General features: G+C 46.1%; 1 protein-coding gene across 2 annotated transcripts in view; it reads right to left on the minus strand.

Annotated features, from left to right (window-relative positions):
• AKT1 (AKT serine/threonine kinase 1) overlaps positions 1-6157 on the minus strand; it is a 117077-nt gene extending 110920 nt beyond the window's left edge. For both annotated transcript variants that reach the window (XM_080986347.1, XM_080986346.1), the window contains exon 1: positions 5687-6157. The gene's annotated coding sequence lies outside the window, so the exon portion shown is untranslated. The remainder of the gene's footprint in view (positions 1-5686) is intronic.
• Positions 6158-21392: the final 15235 nt, after the last annotated feature.

Genomic DNA, 21392 nt, shown 5'->3' on the forward strand with positions numbered 1-21392 from the left:
AGACCAACAATGAACAGTAAAGACAGCAACAGACAAGTTAGAAGATCAGAGATCGTGCAAGGGTAAAGCCAGAATGGCCTAGGAATAAGAAGAGGGACTTGGATGCGAAAAACTGTTCCGACAATAATAAAGGGGAGAATGGGTCCCAGACACAGAAGGCAAAATAGGCAGCGCATGCATCCATGGGCAAGAATATTCTGTTGACTTCGCTGGTGCTATCTTGTGCCGTCAGGATTCCCCCTGCATCCACAGCATGCGCACGCAAAGCACTGAGCATAGCAAGTGCTGCTCTAGCACATCACAAATCACGGCACCATGCCAGCACTGCAGTGGCCCAGTGGAGGTGTCGCAGATACACACCAGGGCAGATTTTCAGAAAACCGCTGTTGTAGGTCTGCTCTCTCAAAAACACACACATTTGAGCGGCGGAAGTTAAGCCTAAGGGAGCTTCCGGGAAACTGTGTTGAGTGGGACCACTGGCCTGCCTAGCTCAATACTGGCTACACGGACTGGCAGCAGCTCTCCTGGGTTTCAGGTGGAAGGAGCCTTTCCCAGCCCCCTACCTGGAATCGCAGGGAACTGAGACTGGGATCTTGTGCACGCACAGAAGGTACAGAGGGACTCACATCTGGTGCTCCAGGTTAGGGCTGGAAGAGAGCCACATTCTGCTTCTGGGCAAGATTTGGGGGCCACATGCCAATGCTGGGCTGGTCCAAGGGCAAAGGTGGATGGAGTAAAAAGTGAATTTTACAAATGTGCATTTTCTGCACATACCTCTCTACGCTCCACCCAGGCAAGCAAAGAGGAACTGTGAGAATTTAAGGGCACATTCCAGCCAGACCAAAAACACACAGAATGCAAAGCAGAGTCCAGTGAGGGTGTGTGGCTTAGGGACAAGAAAGGAGATTCCGACTACACATTAGGAAGACCTTTCTGGTGGTAAGAGCTGTTCGACAGTGGAACGGTCTCCCTAGGGAAGTGGTGGACTCTCCTTCCTTGGAAGTTTTGAAGCAGAGGTTAGATGGCCCTCTGTCCTGGATGCTTTAGCTGAGATTCCTGACTACATAACCCTTGGAGTCCCATCCAACTCTATGAATTTCTTAAAGTTCCAAGGACCAGGTAGAAAGGCTTGGAGGGCTATATTTGGTGGCAGGCCTGAAGTTCTCCATGCTTGCTCTAAGTTGTGGGGCTTCATTTTTTTTGAAAAAGACAAGTGATGCTGGAATAGCAAAGAGGTGTTTTTGCTCAATTTTCCAGCTGGAAGGAAGGGAAAATAACTTTCCTAAACTCTGCAAAACTTCTTGTATAGATGAGTTGCAGTAATACAAACATAGGAATTCCACTACACATAGTGAGGCCATTCAGAGCCCAATAACAGCTACTCCCACCGGCTGTAGCTCTCAAGACAGTGATGGCCAAACTTGGCCCTCCAGCTGTTTTGGGACTACAATTCCCATCGTCGCTGACCACGGGTCCTGTTAGCTAGGAATGGTGGGAGTTGTAGTCCCATAACAGCTGGAGGGCCAGGTTTGGCCACCACTGTCCTAAGAGGTCCCAGGCAAAAGTCTTGATCTATGCTAGAAGGTAATCTTTTAACTGCAGGTGCAAGGGATTTAACCTGGCATCTTCTACAGAGCGAGCATGTGCTTTACCACCAAGTTGTGGTGCCTTTCCTAGGAAGTATACAATGTGCAACTGAGAACTTCCTATGTACAGTATCTGTGTGCTGTTTGTGGGCATCGGGACTTCCCTAATTCTCCTCCATGTGTTGGGGAAGACTCATCGCTCACCTAATGCGAAATCCCCACACGGTCTTCCTTCACCGAGGAGGTTAGGCTAGCCTATGTGTATATGGGGCTTTTGAGTCACACATGCGGCATGCAGAACTATTTAATTAAAATCATATGCTTTTTATTTACTCGGGCAGGATGAAAGATAAATCTTTTTAATCCCAAAATTACTCCTAGAGAAAGTAATTAGTCCTAGTAAAACCATATTCTCCCTAGCCTGAGAAGAAAACGTAGAGGGCTGGGTTCGCACTTTTAATTTTTTGAACTCATGTTAAGTATGCAACTTTTAAACAACAAGGCAGGTTGCAAAAGGCACATTGCATTGCTGGTTCTCCCCAGCACGTTTTGTAGCTTCCGTGCATATGGCTGTGAAGTTTGGGGCTCTTAAAGCGTCCCGCTCACAAGCGACGGTGCCATGCTTCTATTTTACCACTTTTACCACTTAAAGCATACCAGCTGAATATGTATGCTATAAAATAAACCAACACTTGAAGAGATTTAGCTGCCTCAACCTGGGTAAGTGAGGTGGCTCATTCAGGTCAGTGTGGAGGTTTTTTGTACATTCCCAAACAAATAAAGGGAGAAAGCTTAATCATGCCAGGTAAACCATCTGCATGTGAGACAGCAATGTGGTACAATGGATAACGCACTGGACTTGGACTATGGGAAAACTCAGAATCAAGCCCCTGCTTGGATATGAAGCTCACTTTGGGACCTTGAGCCAATTACACTGTTTCTTCCTGCCCAAAATCACATCTAGATAGATCAGACAGACTTGACCTCCTTAGAGTTAATATGCCTTTGCCCCCACCTTACACCTAACTCCTTATACAGTGGTATAATTCGTTCCGGAGGTCCGTTCTTAACCTGAAACTGTTCTTAACCTGAAGCACCACTTTAGCTAATGGGGCCTCCTGCGGCCGCCACGCCGCCGGAGACCGATTTCTGTTCTCATCCTGAAGCAAAGTTCTTAACCCGAGGTACTATTTATGGGTTAGCGGAGTCTGTAACCTGAAGCGTATGTAACCTGAAGCGTATGTAACCCGAGGTACCACTGTATTGCCGCTGCAGAAATTCACCTACTCCAAAAGCAGTAATTCCTGGCACAAAGGTTTTTATACATTCAAAGGCCCGAGATAATTAAATCAAACTATTGTGGGTTTGAAGATGGAAGTTAAACAGCTACTGGCAACACAGCTATTGAGCACATTTACCTGTAAACAAATGCAATGGTGATAATTAACCTGGCCAGGCCTTAAAGGAAGAAAAAAAGAAGGGAAAAGATCCTGACTTTTAAATACTACATGATTACACAAACACGCAGAATGCAATAAGGGATCCATCCTTTTGTTTTCTCATGCCAGAGAAAAGACAAAGGGGGGACTACCTAAAAGTATTAACAATGCTACCCTAGACAAAACGACCTAAAAGTGTTAACAATGCTACCCTACCCTCACTGGGAAGCGCGTCCCATCGAGTTCTGAAGGGCTTACTCTCCTAAGTAAGTGCGTACAGGATTGCCACTTACAAAAAATCTAGAAACAATCATAGTCTGCTCACACAGCAAGGTTTTTCTCCAGATAAGTAGAGGCCTGTCCCTGGCCTTTCTTTGGAGTATGCATTCGCATGGGCAAATGTAACTTTATTCCAGTGGTACCTCGGGTTACATACGCTTCAGGTTACATACGCTTCAGATTACAGACTCCGCTAACCCAGAAATATTTCCTTAGGTTAAGAACTTTGATTCAGGATGAGAACAGAAATCATGCTCTGCCGGCGTGGCAGCAGCAGCGGGAGGCCCCATTAGCTAAAGTGGTGCTTCAGGTTAAGAACAGTTTCAGGTTAAGAACAGACCTCCAGAACGAATTAAGTTCTTAACCCGAGGTACCACTGTACTTATTTTTTTCATTCAGCCCTTCCTCCAAGAAACTTGGGGCAGAACTGGCAGCCCATCACACCACCGCCACCCACATAAGGCAGGCAAGATGAGGCCAGTGGCCCACAAGCCACAAAGCCAGCAAGCAGGACCTGAACACAACCAACGCTCTCCCTTCCTTGCAGTTTCCAGCAACTGGTACTCAAGAGGCATTGATCTCTGTCTAATTCTCCTTAAAAAGCCATCCAGGTCAGTGGGCATCCCTGCCTCTTTGGGGAGCAATTTCCAATTTATCCTCATTAACAACCCTGCGAAGGAGGTTAGCTTGAGAGAGGCACCCAGCATTGCTGTCCCATGCCGAGTGAGAATTTGAACCCGTGTCTCTCTGCTGCTACTCCAACACCACTCTATCCCACAACACTTCAGGTTTTCTCATGTCCAACAGGCAGCTCCATGGAAATGGAGCAGTATTCCCTGCTACGACTGTTGCGCTTCAGGCACATTCATGCAGGACCGCCAAGTTTGCGCATTACGTTTGTCCGCACAAAGTAGTACCTAGAAGCTGTCAGGACTGCCTGAGTGGACAGAAGAACACAAGACTATGAACAAGCTCTAGAAACAAAACCACAGATCTTACAGAGTTACACCCAAGTGGATTCTGTGAAACTCACTTAGGCCTATTAGTACCTCGGGTATAACGTGCCCAAGGCAGGTATTATGAAGCTTCTAGATATTGCAGAAAGATAGTAAACAAAACCTATATAGCATCCGCTGCAAGCAATCCAGGTTAAGCGAGGGAGAGAACCCCAACGAAACTCCATTTAGAACAAGTTAGCCAAAAATCTAAAGTCCTTCATACTTTTTGTTTTGTTTTGTTTTGTTTTAAGAGAGAAAACCAGCTATTTTCATTACCTCCAAAAGCTAATTAGGAGGCTACAGTGGTCCAAAGACCTGGGGGTCCGCAACCGAATTGCACACCTCACGAGGAGCCACAGCCAACGTGGGGGCGCAGATGGGGTTCTTCTGTCAAGCGTCCCCCCCCCCAGTGATTCACTCGTTACTTTTTTTAGGTGTACAGTAAAAATAAAATAATGTGTGAATCAGCCCTGCCTGTCTCACATCAAAGATTCGGTTGGCGAATGAGAAGGTGGGGGTGGCAAAGGCCTGCTTTTTATGGCACTGGGTTTGTGAGGATGGGGGGGGTGTTATAAGAAATATAAAATAATCCAACGCCTGGAAAGCGTATACATTGCTGGTGGGTAGGGCACGAGACCCAGTTATCTCAGAAGTGGAAGGAGGAGGGACCTGAAAACCTCCTTCCTCCTCCAACAGCTGTGGGCAGCAATGGAGAAGCCTGAGGTAAACAAACACCGCATAGAGGAAAGAAGGGGGGGGCGGGTTAGAGAGAGTAAAGCAAATGGAGGGTGCAAACCCAGGACCCACCACAAGACCCCTCACCCACCTGACACCCCACAACGCAGCGGTCCCAAAAGGAAAAAAAGAGGGTTGGGAAAGGTGCAAGTTTTTTCCACAGGGAGAGAAGCCCCCCCCCCCAGCGCGCACCCCACCCCAAAGGCACGCACAAAGAGCCCATTCCCCTCCTTCCTCTCTTCTCCCACCCCTCTCGCTTTTGGGGAGCAGGCGTTTCCAAAGCCCAGGCGCATCTGCAGGCAGGAGCAAAGGGAGCCGCCGCCGCCGCCGCCACTGCAATGCACAAAAAAAAGGATATTTCAAGATATTATTTAGAGAAAACACACACACACACATATCTCATCTAAGGCCTGCAAAGGAGGGTCACTTTTGCAGCGGGAGGTTTGCAAGCAAACAAGCCGCCTCGGAGAAAGGGCGAGAGCGCCGCGCCGCTCCGAACAGGCGCTCCAGACAATGCACCAAAAAAAATGGGGCGCCCCCCCCAAAAAACCCACACGCGCGCGCGCACACACAAGCCAAAGGGGGCTGAGCAAGGCCCCGCGGCTGCTCCCTCCCCATCCGAGGCCCGGGGACGCCGGCGGCCACTTACATGCCTGGGAGGGTGCAAGCGGAGCGGCTGGCCGGAGCCGAGGCCTAGGCGGGCTGCTGTTGCTGCTGCTCGCTGCCGGGCGCCGCCGCCGCCGCCTCCTCCTTGCTGGTCTCGCAGGGAATCAGCCCATTGAGCTCCCGCCTGCGAGGGCTATGAATGGGGAGGCGGCCGGCGGCTCCTGGTCTCTCCTGCGGGGCTTCCTCGGAGCAGCGCGGCTGCCCGGGCGTCGCGAGCTCGACGCGTTGCCGTTGCCGTTGCGGCCGCCGCTGCTGCTGCTGCTTTTGCTGCTGCTCCCAGTTCCTCCAGACTCCCTTCCTTTCCCCTCTTTGAGTCACTCGCGCGCGCACTCACACGCTCACGCGCACAAACACACACACGCCGGCTCTCGCCCGCGGGGTCCTACTGCCCGGCACGCTCCACTCCCAGTTTCCATGCAATGTTTTTTTTTCCTTCCCAGGACGCTGGAAAGACACCCGCGCGTTGCATGCATGCGCTTCCTCGGGCAATTCAGCGCACGCGACACAACAGCCCGCTCAGCACTCTCTCAACCCACCCACCCCCAACATGCACACGCGGCACACGCATGCACTTAGCACACTGTCGCATCCAGCACACGCTGAACACTTCACACGTGCCTCCAAACTCAGACGCTTGCTCAGCAAAACCAGCTCTCGAAACGTGCACTCTCTCGCACGCAACACGCCCAAAGCACACGCGTGCACCTATTCAGCACACTGACACATTCAACACACACGCATGCGCTTACTCAGCATTCTCAAAACATGCATAGGCTTTACTCAGCAGCTTCACACACAGCACACTCAAGACATACACATGCGCTTGCTCTGAGCTCTCACATACACAGAGCACTCGATACACTCGCATGCATTTATTTACTCAGAGCATACACACACAATCCTCCTTCACTCAAAAGCGAATTGTGCTTCTCTCCCCACCTCTGGCCAGAGGGGAGAAGAGTCTGGACTTCATCTTAAGAGGCGCCCAGGACTTGGTTAGAGATGTAAAGTGTTGCTGGCCTCACTGGGGACACTGAGCACAGCCGTAAATTGTAATTCAACATACATGTTAAATGGGCTGCGGCTAAGAAAGACCCCCGCACAGTCATACTGGACTTGAAAAAAGGAAAGTTCCCCAAAATGAGCAGGGCTGGGAAAGTCAAGGGCAGCAGGATGAGGGAACTGGACCAAGTTTGACAGATGGGAGGGGCTGCCCGCCTGTCAATCATTTCATGTCAACAATGATGTCAGCAGACCTTTCTCGCCCTGCAGTGTGAAATCGGGTGATGATCAGTATTTGCATAACCCAGTGCACGCGAAACACCATTAGGCCCAGCTATGTCTTTACGTGCTGCATAAATGAGGTCCGGTGTAGTAGTAGTAGTAATTTATTTATACCCCGCCCATCTGGCTGGGTTTCCCCAGTCGCTCTGGGCAGTTTACAACATATAGAAAAACATAATAAAAACATCAATCCTTAAAAACTTTCCTAAACAGGGCTGCATTAGGATGTCTTCTAAAAGTCAAATAGTTGTTTTTTCCTTGACATCTGAAGAGAGGGTGTTCCACAAGGAGGGCACCACTACCAAGAAGACCCTCTGCCTGGTTCCCTGTAATTTTGCTTCTCACAGTGAGGGAACCAGCAGAAGACCCTGGGAGCTAGACCTCAGTGTCTGGGCTGAACGATGGAGGTAGAGCCGCTCCTCCAGGTATACTGGGCCGAGGCCATTTAGGGCTTTAAAGGTCAGCACCAACACTTTGAATTGTGCTCAGAAACGTACTGGGAGCCAATGTAGGTCTTTCAAGACCGATGTTATATGGTCCCGGCAGCCACTCCCAGTCACCAGTCTAGCTGCCGCATTCTGGATTAGTTGTAGTTTCCAAGTCACCTTCAAAGGTAGCAGTAGTCCAAGCTGGAGATAACTAGGGCATGCACCACTCTGGCAAGACAGTTTGCTGGCAGGTAGGGTCTCAGCCTACTGGTAAACCGCTGCCCTGGACATAGAATTGACCTGTGTCTCCATGGACAGCTGTAAGTCAAAAATGATTCCCAAACTGTGCACCTGGTCTAGGTGGGCACAGCTTGACTTGACTGAAACAGCCTTTTGGCCTAATTAGGCCCACCAGCCAGAGCTTCCCCTTACTGATGGAAAGGGTCAAATCTTTCTAAAATGCTTGGGGAAGCTGTACAAAATTACACTAACAGAAGCCCAGTGAGAATGTATAGTACTACAGGCCAGGGAAGTTACTGCCAAGAGGATGCTGGCGTGGTTAACAAGTAGAGTCAAGGAAGTTTATCGCAGAACGGTTTTCTTCAGAAAACAGAAGTCTTGCCCATACAAGGAGAACCAAAAGAAACACACACCTTTGCAAAAGAAATGAGGCAAATAGAAAGATTTCAGGAAGCACACTACAAAAAACAAGACCACCAGCAACAACAGCTTTAAATATGTTAGAAATTGGCTAGGGAGGTGACTAAATGTTTGGATGACAAGGGGGGTTATTGGTTTGCTTTTGCTTTTGCTTTCTTGTGTATTTTGTGTTCTAATTTTGTATTTTTATGTTGTGAACCACCCTGTGATCTGTGGATGAAGGGCACTATACAAATTCAGTAAATAATAATAATAATAATAATAATAATAATAATAATAATGACGATGAGCCAAAAGAGAAATAGGAGACTGAAGAAAAGCTGAATGATCAGGGAAAGATCCGTGTACCTAAACTGATTTTCCCAGGAAAGGAATTTGAGGAACTGAGGCAAATAGTGGTGACAAGGCACAAAGTTCTAGGCCTTTGTGACAAATTAAAAATGAACAACTCACAGGGTCTGGATGGCACCCGCCAATAGCTTTTAAAGAACTCAGATATTAAATTGAATTTCTTCTAACAAAACTATGTACTGTAATGCGACCTTAAGCTCGGCATCCATACCTGAGGATGCAAGTGGCCAAGGAAACAGCAGTTTTTAAAAACATTGAGAGGGAGGGAAAGGAAATTGCAGATTGGTTAGCTTTATGTCTTTCCTAGGAAACCTGGTAGAAATAATTATTCAAATTAGAATTGTCAAGCATTTAAAAGAACAACTGTTGCTGAAGCATAGCAACATGGCTTCTGCAATAGTAAGTCGGGTCTAACTTACTGTTTTAGAGTTCTTTTAGAGTACCAATGAGCATAGGAAATGGGGTGGTCCTGTAGAGGATTATAGCATTATGCACAATGTACATAAGCTGAAATCTGTATGGAGAGAAAGAGCTGATGTCAACGGCATATTGGTGACCCCTCAATGCATATCCCCAAATGATCTCTCCCACTGGCTTCATATAGATCAGTGGTTCTCAAACTTTTTCCCCTGGGCCACACTTTCGTAAATTTTATCATGCCACGCCGTACATATTATTGATAAGAAATACATTGGAAAACAAAAAGAAGCGATTCCTAGCAGTGCTTGGTTTATAACACAGAACACATCTACCTTATAATATGATCATGGGACATTCAGGAAGTGTACAACAATGCAGCTTCATAAGCACATTAATCATTCCCAAAATATAAACGAGCCTCTTATAGGTATCTTAAGTATGTCTACAAAATCAATGAGAGGTATGAGCTTGCCTTTGCCAGGGAATTTCATTTATATTAGTTGAATTTGAGACAAACCCTCATCTCCTCATCAACAAAAATAAGCCTTTATCTTTTCCGATCTTTCATGTTTGTCAGAGTTGAAAATCCCTGTTCCGTATCTATCCATATTCTGCAAAAAACAACAACAAAACTTTAATACTCTACTATACTACACTGAAATGTTCAAATGTTTCATTGCCCTTGAACCTTCCTGCCATGCTTGCCATCTTCTCCTGCCACACCTGTGTGGAGCGCCACATCCTTTGAGAACCACTGAACAGATGTTAACAAGCATGGGCAACAAGGTGAGACCATGGGGGACCCCACAGCACAAACACTGTGGGGAAAAGCAGAACTCCCCAAATGCTACTCTATGCAAACGGTCTTGAGTGTTGCCATCTCCCACTTTGCAAAGCCACACTAGGAGGTTGATGGTGTCCAAAGCCCTCAAGACATGTAGGAGAATCTAGAGTCATACTCCCTCTCTCTTGGTGTAGGTGATCGACCAGGATGACAAAGGTTGCTTCAGCGCTGAACTTAGGCCTATCGCCCAATTGAAACTGGTCTAGATAATTCATTTCTTCCAAGCATGACCGAAGCTGTCCAAGCCACCACACTCTTCATTACTTTAGGCAAAAAGTGATATTTGCCACTGGGCTGCAGTTGTCATTAGGGATGGGTAACTGTGTCAATTCCTATTTCTTTCAGTTCCTCGTTTTTCCAATCGGAAGTTGAGTTCTCCACATCGACGTGCGGCTATTTCCCCCATGAAAGTTTACAGACATTTTAATGTTTAATGTTAGTTGTCATTTACCTCAGGCAACCTCTCAAGGTCCTGGCCACCTCCTAGACTATAGAATATTTTCCCACAATGCTAGGGGGAGGGAGTGAATCTTCTCCATTGCTTCTCTGTGAAAATATTCCTTGTTGCGAATGTTCAAGGATGCATTCCTTCCTTCCTTCCCTCCTTACTTCTTTCTTTGTATTCCCTTTTACAGTTTTGTAGCTGCCTCACTGCTGTTTCCTTCATTACTTTATTGCTGCAGTATTGTCTTGTTGCTGGGCCCTTTCTAGACCCTATCATGAAATGTTTGTTTATTTGATTTATTGTCCCCAAGGAGCTCAAGGTGGCATACATAGTTCTCCTCCCCACAACAACAGCCCTATGAGGTAGGATAGGCTGAGAGTTAGTGACTAGCCCAAGGAGTGTGGATTTGAACCCTGGTCTCCTAGGTCCTAGTCTGACACTTTAATCACTACACCACACTGATGTATATTTCCCCACAGTAGTACGGTTATACCAAGCCCTGATCATCCCTAGATGCACAATTGCTGTTCCTTGCATAATGAATAGCAGAGGACAGACAAGCAACTTTTGTTTTCTTTCCTTGTATGGCTCCAATGATTTAAAAAGCCGAGCAAACAGCAGAAATTTATCAAATGGCACTTTTCTCTTGACTGCATTGGCAAAACGCTGACAAAAGCATCACCTGATGAAAAGTACAGTAGTCCTACTGGCAAAAAAATATCTGGTAGTTCTAGGTAACCTGCCTGTAGCAGAAGGAGAGAGTATATTCTGCTCCTTTTTAAAAGGTCAGGCTAAAATGTGTACACCTGTGTAGGGCAGAGGGAGCACACATTGCTCAAAGAGCAGAAGTAAACAAAAAAAAAGTTATGCAAAAGATTAATAACAATCTTATTGGTGTTTGCCATTCGTTCACCAAGTGTGCAGTTCAGTGTATCTCTATTCAGAAGCGAGCACCACTGAGTTCATCGGGTGTTATTAAAAACACAAAGCAGTATTCAGCTAAATAATTGAACAAGCAGAACGGCTTTCACTTGCACAATGGGACTTTCCCTTCCCTTCCTTGCATTCCACACTGTCCCCAGATCTGCTCCAGAGTTGGGGGGACCCCTGGAACAGATTTAGGGAGCTGCAGGGGAAAGAGATGAGGAGGGAAAGTCCCTTTGTGCAAGCAGAAGCCATTATGTTTGTGCAAGTTGCTGCTTTGTGCTACTTGGAATGCAACCAATAAGATGCATTTGAGATGACCTGCTGACTGAGCATTCATCCTGATTAGTTTGCAGGGAGATTATATGATGGTGGTTAATTAAGGAGTGTTTGTCATGAATCCCATGGAGGTGTCCTGAAGGAGATGATCAGAAGCTCGGGGAAGGGATGGAGGGAGGAGCTCAGAGAGTTGGAGCTGGAGGACTCTGAGAAGGGCCCTAGGCAGGGTGTGGGAGGTGGAATCAGTACCCCTAAAAGTGTCTGGTTCCAAGGAGGGGTCAGTGGCCTGTAGGGGATGGAGATCTGGTTCCAGGAAAGGAACCAAGACAGAAGAGTGCCTCACTCCTACGACATCGGACACTCCTTACGTCAACAAGGAACCTCCCCATTCCAAGAAGGTGACTGAGAATAAGTCAGATGCTTAGCAGATTCCGACTCCACCTCTGTCTCTTAAAAATATATATATATATTTGATTTTTAAAAATATAAACATACAACAAAAACATTTCAAAATCCAAATATTGAGATTGCTCTGAATCTCCTGATTTCCCGCCACCATCCCTTCCATGGGTCCTAAAGGTAATGTTTACAACTGCGTGTCATTACCTATCCAAATTTTTATCTTTCTAAATTGTCCATAGTTTCTGTTTACAAGTGTGATTAAAATCCTGCCAGTGTTTTAACCTGCTTACAGTGGTCTCGTATATAAATTATAAACTTTTCCCATTCTTTTTTAAAGTTCTTGTCTTCTTGATTTGGCACGCATCAAAGCACACGTGAGGGATCATGGCTGAGTCAAGCGTCCTTACACTCTTCTCTCTTAATAATCTTTTGGATGTCCAAAGCTGTACCCTGGCATCCGCTGGAGATTCATGTCTGTGGAGATAATGACTGCCTTTATGGTGTGTTCGCTCCCTTTCGTCATTGAAAGATTTATTTCCCAGCAACCTTTTATTTAAAAAAAACACCCTTGATTTGTTTGCCAGAGATGGATCTGAAGCTTGCACCTGTGTTCAAGGTCAACTGCATTTGGCAGGGCCTTCTCTGCCGCAACAAGCCCAGGAGAAAAGTTCAGTGCACTTTCCCCTATTAAAATAAGCTTTCCCTGTATGCAGCCCAGCTTCTCCGGTCCAAAGCTCTGTATGACTTCCAGCCTGTTGGCAGAGGTCGGCTCCGCTCTTCATTTAAGCTGGCTTTACGCAGCGGGATTAGCCTTTAACACACACTTTTAAGTAAATACAGGTAACTGGCCAGCGGAAAGATGGAAGACTATAGGACAGAGGTGGCAAACTCCCAGATCGAGCAGGGGGCTTAACCCACCAGCGCCCCCCAAGATACGCCCCCCGTGCCCCTCCACGTCACTGTAAATCAAGGCGCAAACTGCAGCATGTTCCTTCCCCTCCACCAAAGTAAAAGCTTAGCTGCTGCCTTTGGTCAAAGCACAAGCCCTTGCTAAGTAATACAAGGTTTCTTTAACTCTCCCCTGACTCATCTTTCACTCCCAACATTTTTACTACATGCACAAATGCAGAGCTTATACATTCCTCTTGGAAATAATAACCGTGTGGTTCTGGGAATCTAGCGGCTGTCATCAAACTGCAGAGTCAGGCCAGGGGGGGGGAGTTGCGGGGGGGGGGAGAGATACCAAAGATCTTAGATCACTGTGCTGAGTCACTGCTTAGCTAAAACTTTCAAATTTCTCCAGTGATTGTGCAAAATGGCCAGTCACTACAGCTCTGCAATAATGGAAAACGCTGAAGTTTTCTTTCTTTGTTTAAAAACAACAATTTTTACAGGCAGGCACGCACGCACGCACGCACAATCCCCCCTCCCCTTCTTTCTCTTTTGTGTGGGATTCCAACTGCATCTCTTCCATCATTGCGGAATCATTTCACTGAATTAGCCTCCCTGAATTATGGGATGCCTGGGAATTCCCCACCCCACTTCATACATTGCCTTGGAAAGCTCATCAACATTCTGGTCCTGCTCTTCCAAGTGCTGAGAAAGGCAGATTTCACAACACCACAACTCCCTAGCAAGGCTATATCTAACTGTCAGTAATGAATGGAAGCAGCCCACTCTAAAGGCATGCAGAGAAAATGGCAGGCATTGGAGCTGGCTAGATTTTGAAACACCAAGCGCAGAATAACTACTGAAATTCAACAGGTCAGTCCTTCCATGCCATGCTGGTTAAAGCTCCACAGCTTGGGATTTCTGCATGTCCAGCAGCTGTCAAAAGCAATGGAGTGTAGTCAGATATTATTTTTTTTCACAGAGAAGAATTTTGGGATTAAGATGCGTGGATGCAGAATCAGGCGGGGCTCTGGCATTTTTTAAAGTAGTAGTTGTTGTTTAGTCATTTAGTCGTGTCCGACTCTTCGTGACCCAATGGACCAGGGCATGCCAGGCACTCCTGTCTTCCACTGCCTCCCGCAGTTTGGTCAAACTCATGTTGGTAGCTTCGAGAACACTGTCCAACCATCTCGTCCTTGTCGTCCCCTTCTCCTTGTGCCCTCCATCTTTCCCAACATCAGGGTCTTTTCCAGGAAGTCTTCTCTTCTCATGAGATGGTCAAAATATTGGAGCCTCAGCTTCAGCATCTGTCCTTCCAGTGAGCACTCAGGGCTAATTTCCTTCAGAATGGATCAGTTTGATCTTCTTGCAGTCCATGGGACTCTCAAGAGTCTCCTCCAGCACCATAATTCAAAAGCATCAATTCTTCGAGTAGTTGTGCGGAAGGGGAAATTTTGTGTTCATTAAAAAGCCAAAGGCAGACCCTACAATTGTCTATGTTTTCCAGGGACACCCCTGATTTAGAGAACCTATCCTGGTTTCTTGATCCTGGAATGTCCCACTTTTCCTTAGGATGTCCCTATTTTCATTGGAGAAATGATGGAGGGTATGGAGTTATCCGACCCACAAGCCGCCTGAAGGCAATCCTGTACGTACTGTATAGGGAAGTGGTTGGTTTTTTTTAATGTTTAATGTTTTCTTATGTTTTTTATATATGTCGGAAGCTGCCCAGAGTGGCTGGGGCAACCCACTAAGATGTGTGGGGGATAAATAAGTGGTCTGAATTATCAATGACTGACTAGGAAAAGAAATCTTGGTGCTGAGGTGAATAGCTCAGTGAAGATGTTGCCTCAGCCTGTGGAAGCTGTGAAAAAAAAGGCAAATTGCTTGTTAGGAATCATTAGGATATGGGACTGCTAGCCTCATAAATTCACATCTATGGTGTGTGTCCAAACACGAGAGTACTGTGTTTAGTTACTTTACCTTTACCCCACACCTCAAAAGAGATATTGTTAGAGCTGGAAAAGAGAAACTAAAATGAACATGGGGATGAAATAACTCCCTTATGTAAGATTAGGAACATTTCAGTAACTTGCTTTAGAGAAAGCGGGGGGACATGATAGAGGTATATAAAATTTTGCACGCTACGAAGAAAGTCGACAGAGAGAAGATGTGTTCTTCTTGTCATACTAGACCTCAGGGTCATGTGAGAAAGCTAAATGTTCAGGACAGGCAGAAGGAAGCATTTCTCCACAAAGTGTGTGTAGTTAAACTATGAGATTCACTGCCGCAATATGCAGTCATGGACCCTGAGGAAAAACCAAAATTTTATGAGGTAAACTTTAAGTAAGAACACTGTTGTCAGGTAAACAGTGTTTAGTATGTAAATATAGCGAACTGTGGAAAGCAGGAAATCCTTGTCTTTTACTCTTGCCTAGAGCTAGAGAAGAGATACATGGCATATGAGTTCTGCTGGCATTCTGCCACACGACTGTCTAAACTGCCCCAGTTGCTCACAGTTGCTTAGTTGATGGTGAGGCACATATGAGATTTGAGCTTTTATGTTCAGGGCATATAAAATGGTTGGTTTATTCAGTGGTCAAACACTCTGGGGGATTTTCCAGTTGGCATGGCTGGTGCTACTGTTGAAGCTCTAGCTCAGGGGTCGGCAAGGTTTACCAGCCATGGACCGGATCACTCCCAAGGAGATTGTCCGTGGGCCAGACTGGTGCAGTGGAACACTGGAAATTGTGTCTGCACATGTCTGTGGCGCCGAAAATCGCTTCTGCGCATGCCCAGATGCCAAAAATCGCGCCAGTGTAGAAGCGATTTTCGGCGTCCGGACATGCGCAGATGTGATTTATGGTATCTGCACATGCGCAGATGCAATTTCTGGTATCTGCACATGCACAGATGCAATTTCCGGCACCGCTCAGTGAGTCACCGCGCCGTGCTGCGCCGATTTAGCGCAGTGCGCGGGGGACCCACCGAATGGGCAGCTCGGTTCAGGGGCAGCTCATGAGCCGGTAAAACGGTCTTTGTGGGCCACATCCGGCCCATGGGCCACACACTGCTGACCCCTGCTCTAGCTTCATTGTGGAACAGTGAGATGGAAAGGCCTATTGACGGGATCTCTCATAATTGCTCTCTTATGGGCGCAGGGAATCTGGGAGGCTCTAAGGAGCTCTTGGGCAACGAAGCAAGCTGGCACATGCCCCCCATGCGGTTTAGCTACGATGTCAGCTAAGATAAGGAATCATGATGAGAAATTGGTGAGGGAAGAGCATACCCTCCAACATTTATCCAATGAAAATAGGGATATCCTATTCCATAATGATTTTTTTTTTTTTTTAGTATTTATACCCCACTCATCTTAATGGGTTGCCCCAGCCACTCTGGGCAGCTTTCAACATATATAAAAACATGATTAAACATTAAACATTTTTTTAAAAAAACGTCCCAACACAGGATTGCCTTCAGGAGGCCCAAGGGGTCGGATAACTCCATACCCTCCAACATTTCTCCAATGACAATAGGGGCATCTTAAGGAAAAAGTGGGGACATCCCAGGATCAAATCAGAAACCGGGACGGCTTCTTAAAATCAGGGACGTCTCTGGAAAATAGGGACACTTGGAGGGCCTGGAAGGGTGGAAGTATTTGGATAATATTTAAAGAGGAACAACAACCAGCTAAATTTCCAAGTAGGGATAGATAACATGAGCAGCAGTAAATAACACTTAGGATATTGTATAGAATCAAAATGGGTGGTATAAACGGATATGCAGCAGAACAAGGATCAAGTAGAAAGCCATGGAGGGTTGGGTGGGGAAGTCTGGAGAAATGTGACAAACGAAGAGAATTTAAAGTTGTATGTATTAAAATTTGGAAAATGCATATATATATATATATATCTATATATATAGAAACATCCCAGTAGTGATGTATGGAAGTAAGAGCTGGACCATAAAGAAGGCTGATCGCCAAAGAATTGATGCTTTTGAATTATGGTGCTGGAGGAGACTCTTGAGAGTCCCATGGACTGCAAGAAGATCAAACCTCTCCATTCTTAAGGAAATTAGCCCTGAGTGCTCACTGGAAGGACAGATCGTGAAGCTGAGGCTCCAATACTTTGGCCACCTCATGAGAAGAGAAGACTCCCTGGAAAAGACCCTGATGTTGGGAAAGATGGAGGGCACAAGGAGAAGGGGACGACAGAGGACGAGATGGTTGGACAGTGTTCTCGAAGCTACCATCATGAGTTTGACCAAACTGCGGGAGGCAGTGGAAGACAGGAGTGCCTGGCGTGCTCTGGTCCATGGGGTCACAAAGAGTCAGACACAACTAAACGACTAAACAACAACAACATCTATCTATCTATCTATCTATCTATCTATCTATCTATCTATCATCTATCTAAAATAAAAGTGTAGCGTACTTCTGCGTAATCCAGCATAGGCTTGTACTGTCAATCACCTTTAAGTGTGGAATGTTTTGTATTTTAATGGGTTGCTTCCTTTCAGTTTTTAGCAGTTCACTGCCATGAAGTGTTGCTGCCTGTTCAGGATGGAAACAGTTAAAAAATACTACATTAATAACGATATATTAACTATAAATAAAGGGTTACAACTTCCCCCTAGCCCTCCCCTTTTATTACTGACAGATGTTTCGACTTGATTCTGCCGGAGTTGGAACTGCATCCATCAGATGTTTCGCCAGATGTTTGTATGGAGTCTGAAAACATAAACGAAGCTACTCTGAATGCGGTCAGACCTTCTCGAACCATGGGTGATCGTAGCAAAGGTCTATTCCTTCCTCGTTGCTGATGAGCCAGAGAGCGTTTTAAATCACTGTGTTATACCCCTGGCTGCGAACACTATTTTCAGAGCAAAAAATGGCAACTGGAGCCACTCAGTTCACAGCAGAGGCCGTGGAATGACCCCATGGCGGTTACAGGATGGATGGAGAGCTATATTCCCACAGGCAGCCACAGGACTCCGTCCATCTGGCAATTGCACTCGCTGGAATATTGCCCTGGTTCTGCAACAAGGTCACAACTTGTGTCTGTTTCTGACATTAATTTTAACGTCAGATAAATCATTCAGTGACCCGAAGATATCTCCCTGGGGGTGACCAGATGAGAACACCTCTAGTACTTATATTGAGGAAAGCAGCTGGGCGAAAACATCTGGGCAGGTACATCTTGCCACACAGCGCTGAAAAAAAGAAGCACCTAGATAATAAAAAAAGTTTTCGGAAGAAGAAGAAGCATCTATAAAAATTTGTCCTATTATTACAGGTACAACTGCCCCTGCCTTGTACACTTCCAACACTTACCATTTGAAGATGGGGTTTCATTCTTTGATGGTACATTTCCTCCAACTGCTAGGCAAAACTACCCAATATGGCTTTGCTCTTTCTTTTTTTGTCAAATTATTTTTTGCCGAATTTGTGATTTTATACAGCTTGCAGTAATAACTAATAGAACAATACAAAGAAAATTTGCAACAGTCACAACGGGAACAATTAACAAATTAAAATAAATGTGAAACTTGCTGAGTCAATGTCCGTACGTATTGTTAGGAGTTTTAGAGGGGAGGAAGCAGGCTGTGTGCAAGATCCTTCTATATAAGGCAGGCTAGCTTCCCGTGTTGAGGTGATCGCATGGGTGATGGGCCATTAAGAGAGCAAATGAAAGGGGGTTCTGTGCCAGATGACGAATGGGTAGGGCTCCTCCTTCAACTCAGAAATGGTTAGAAGGACTAAGCCTAAGTTTAGAGTTGAGTTGCAGTGATATGGCCTTAGAAGCAAAGCAGGAAGCTGGAGAGTCAGAGCAAAGTTTGAGAGCATTGTTCGATTTCTGCGGCTATGGGAGAAACAAGATGTGAACCCCTCCATTGTAGGCTCAGGTTGTATATATGGGTGAATAAACCATATATTATAAAGACACCACAATCTCCGCTGTACATCATTCCCAAAGGAACCCCGGGTAAACTCCTGGAAACCCTCGTGCCGCCCGGAGATTGGGGGTAGTGTGCAACAATTATCATCAATGGGAAGTTTTGTGGTCTGTGGCTGCATATTAATGGGCAGTCCATTATAAGGTCAGTCTGAAAGCAAGAGGGCCAAACAAAACAAATGAATTCTTTGTAGTATAGTTCGATTTTATTCAGTATGGAAAAGATGGCTCACACAGCCTGGTTGATTTGACAAAGTACAAACAACATCCCTGTACTCCTCCTCTCTCTCTCCCTCCCCATCCCCCAATATGCTCTCCATATACACCAATGTATAAGCTCAAAACATGACTCTTTATCCTCCTTTTTTACTATTACGAAACATAAAAAAACATGCCCCCAATGCTACCCTCCCTCCCCCCATCCCTTGTCTTACTGTTTCTGCTTATTCTATTGCATATCTCTGTATCTTACATTCTGGAACAAAGTGCCTTTTCAGAACATGTAAAACTGTATCAAACATTTATTTTCTACTTTTATATTCCCTTAAAAACCAATATAATTTTTGTTTTGTTTTGTTTTGTTTTAAAGGTCAGCCTGAAATCGCCCTCCAAAACAAAGTACAACTTAGAACAGGCACAGGCAAACTCAGCCCTCCAGATGTTTTGAGACTACAATTCCCATCATCCCTGACCACTGGTCCTGTTAGCTAGGGATGATGGGAGTTGTAGTCCCAAAACATCTGGCAGGCCGAGTTTGCCTATGCCTGACTTAGAACCTTAAATTTCACTGGATCCAAACATTTGCATTACCTGGCGCTATTTGTTGTCCGTGAGTGTGTCTATATTTGTATAAGAAACAAAGTTAGACCAAATTGGGGGGGGGGGGACCCCCAGGAAAAAATAACCTGTCTCTGGTGTGTTGGCCTCCAGACACCTGATCTCACCTCTGTTGACTCCCCTCTCCCAGTGCACCACCAAAAATTTAAGCTCCAGCTCTGTTCATATAAAAACTGCTCTTTCCCACTGTGGTTTCCAGGAACTTGTACAGTGGTACCTTGGGTTAAGAACTTAATTCGTTCTGGAGATCCGTTCTTAACCTGAAGCATCACTTTAGCTAATGGGGCCTCCCGCTGCTACTGTGCGATTTCTGTTTTTATCCAGAAGCAAAGTTCTTAACTTGAGGTACTATTTCTGGGTTAGCGGAGTAACCTGAAGCGTATGTAACCCGAGGTACCACTGTATTCGTAAGCATTCCTGCCTCTGTAGAAATGTTCCTAGGGTCCCTACACCCAAGGAGCTGTATCGGCAGTGGTGCCCCCACAGCTGAAAAAAACCACTTTACCGCAATAGTCACATTATAAATTACCATATTTTTCGTTCTATAAGACGCACCAGACCATAAAACGCACCCAGTTTTTGGAGGAGGAAAATAAGAAAAAAAATATTCTCAATCCCAGAAGCCAGAACAGCAAGAGGGATCACTGCGCAGTGAAAGCAGCAATCCCTCTTGCTGTTCTGGCTTCTGGGATAGCTGCGCAGCCTGCATTCGCTCCATAAGACGCACACACGTTTCCCCTTACTTTTTAGGAGAGAAAAAGTAAGTCTTATAGAGCAAAAAATATGGTACTACATTTTATGCCACCCAAGTACTCAAAGCGTCTGGAGAAAGGGCAAGGTGAATAGGAAGGGTGAAAAAAATCGCATGCCTTTGTGCCGTGGTGTGAGAAGGACGGAAATCTTCTCCTGCCTTGGATCTCACTGTGACAGTGGCAGCACGTCCCCCCCCCCAAACACATATATGTCACACACTCCACAGCCTGATAGATTATTTTTGCACCCCTCCTGGGCCTGCGCCCCCAATGGAAGCTCGTTTTGCCAACTCCTTTGTACCGTCTAATAAAATTTGTTTATTGTGCATAGCAAATCATAACAGTTTGGTCCTGTGCATGCCCACTTTGTAGCAATTTCCTTTGAATTCGGTGGGGTTTAAAGTAAAGGTAAAGGTACCCCTGCCCGTACGGGCCAGTCGTGTCCGACTCTAGGGTTGTGCGCCCATCTCACTTACGAGGCCAGGGGCCAGCGCTGTCCGGAGACACTTCCGGGTCACGTGGCCAGCGTGACGAAGCTGCTCTGGCGAGCCAGCACCAGCGCAGCACACGGAAACGCCATTTACCTTCCCGCTATAAAGCGGTACCTATTTATCTACTTGCACTTAAGGGTGCTTTCGAACTGCTAGGTGGGCAGGAGCTGGGGCCGAAAGACGGGAGCTCACCCCGCCGCAGGGATTCGAACCGCCGACCATGCGATCGGCAAGCCCTAGGCACTTAGGTTTTACCCACAGCGCCACCCGCGCCCCCGGTGGGGTTTACTTCTAGATTATTATCACACTTGCCTGGGTGTCAGTCCCTCTGACCTCAGTGGAATTTACTTCAGATTAGGCCTGAAGTGAGCCTGCTCTGTGAATGGTCTGTTTCAAAGCGTTCTTATTTCTTGAAGGTAAGCTCCTTTGATTGTCATGAAAACCAAACCCTGAAAAGAGATTGCTGATTTGTTCAGCCCTTGGCAATGTATTCCAATTTTTGCCTGTGATGGTCAAAGTACAAAAATGGTCCATGTCGTTTGCAGAGATCAGCCTTCTGCTGAGCTATCTTTTCTATATCGTCTGAAATAATTGCTTTTGAAGCCTTCTGAATAATTACAGTCCAAAGGCGTCCCTTCTGGTTGGTCTTCGCTCTCCTTGGTTTTGTTTCTTTACAATGCCATGGGAAAGGTTAATGGGTCTCCGATGTTTCCCATCTCCCTGA

This window comes from Podarcis pityusensis (genome assembly GCF_964106645.2).
Source record: "Podarcis pityusensis genome assembly, chromosome: 1".
NCBI classification, from domain to species: Eukaryota; Metazoa; Chordata; class Lepidosauria; order Squamata; family Lacertidae; genus Podarcis; species Podarcis pityusensis.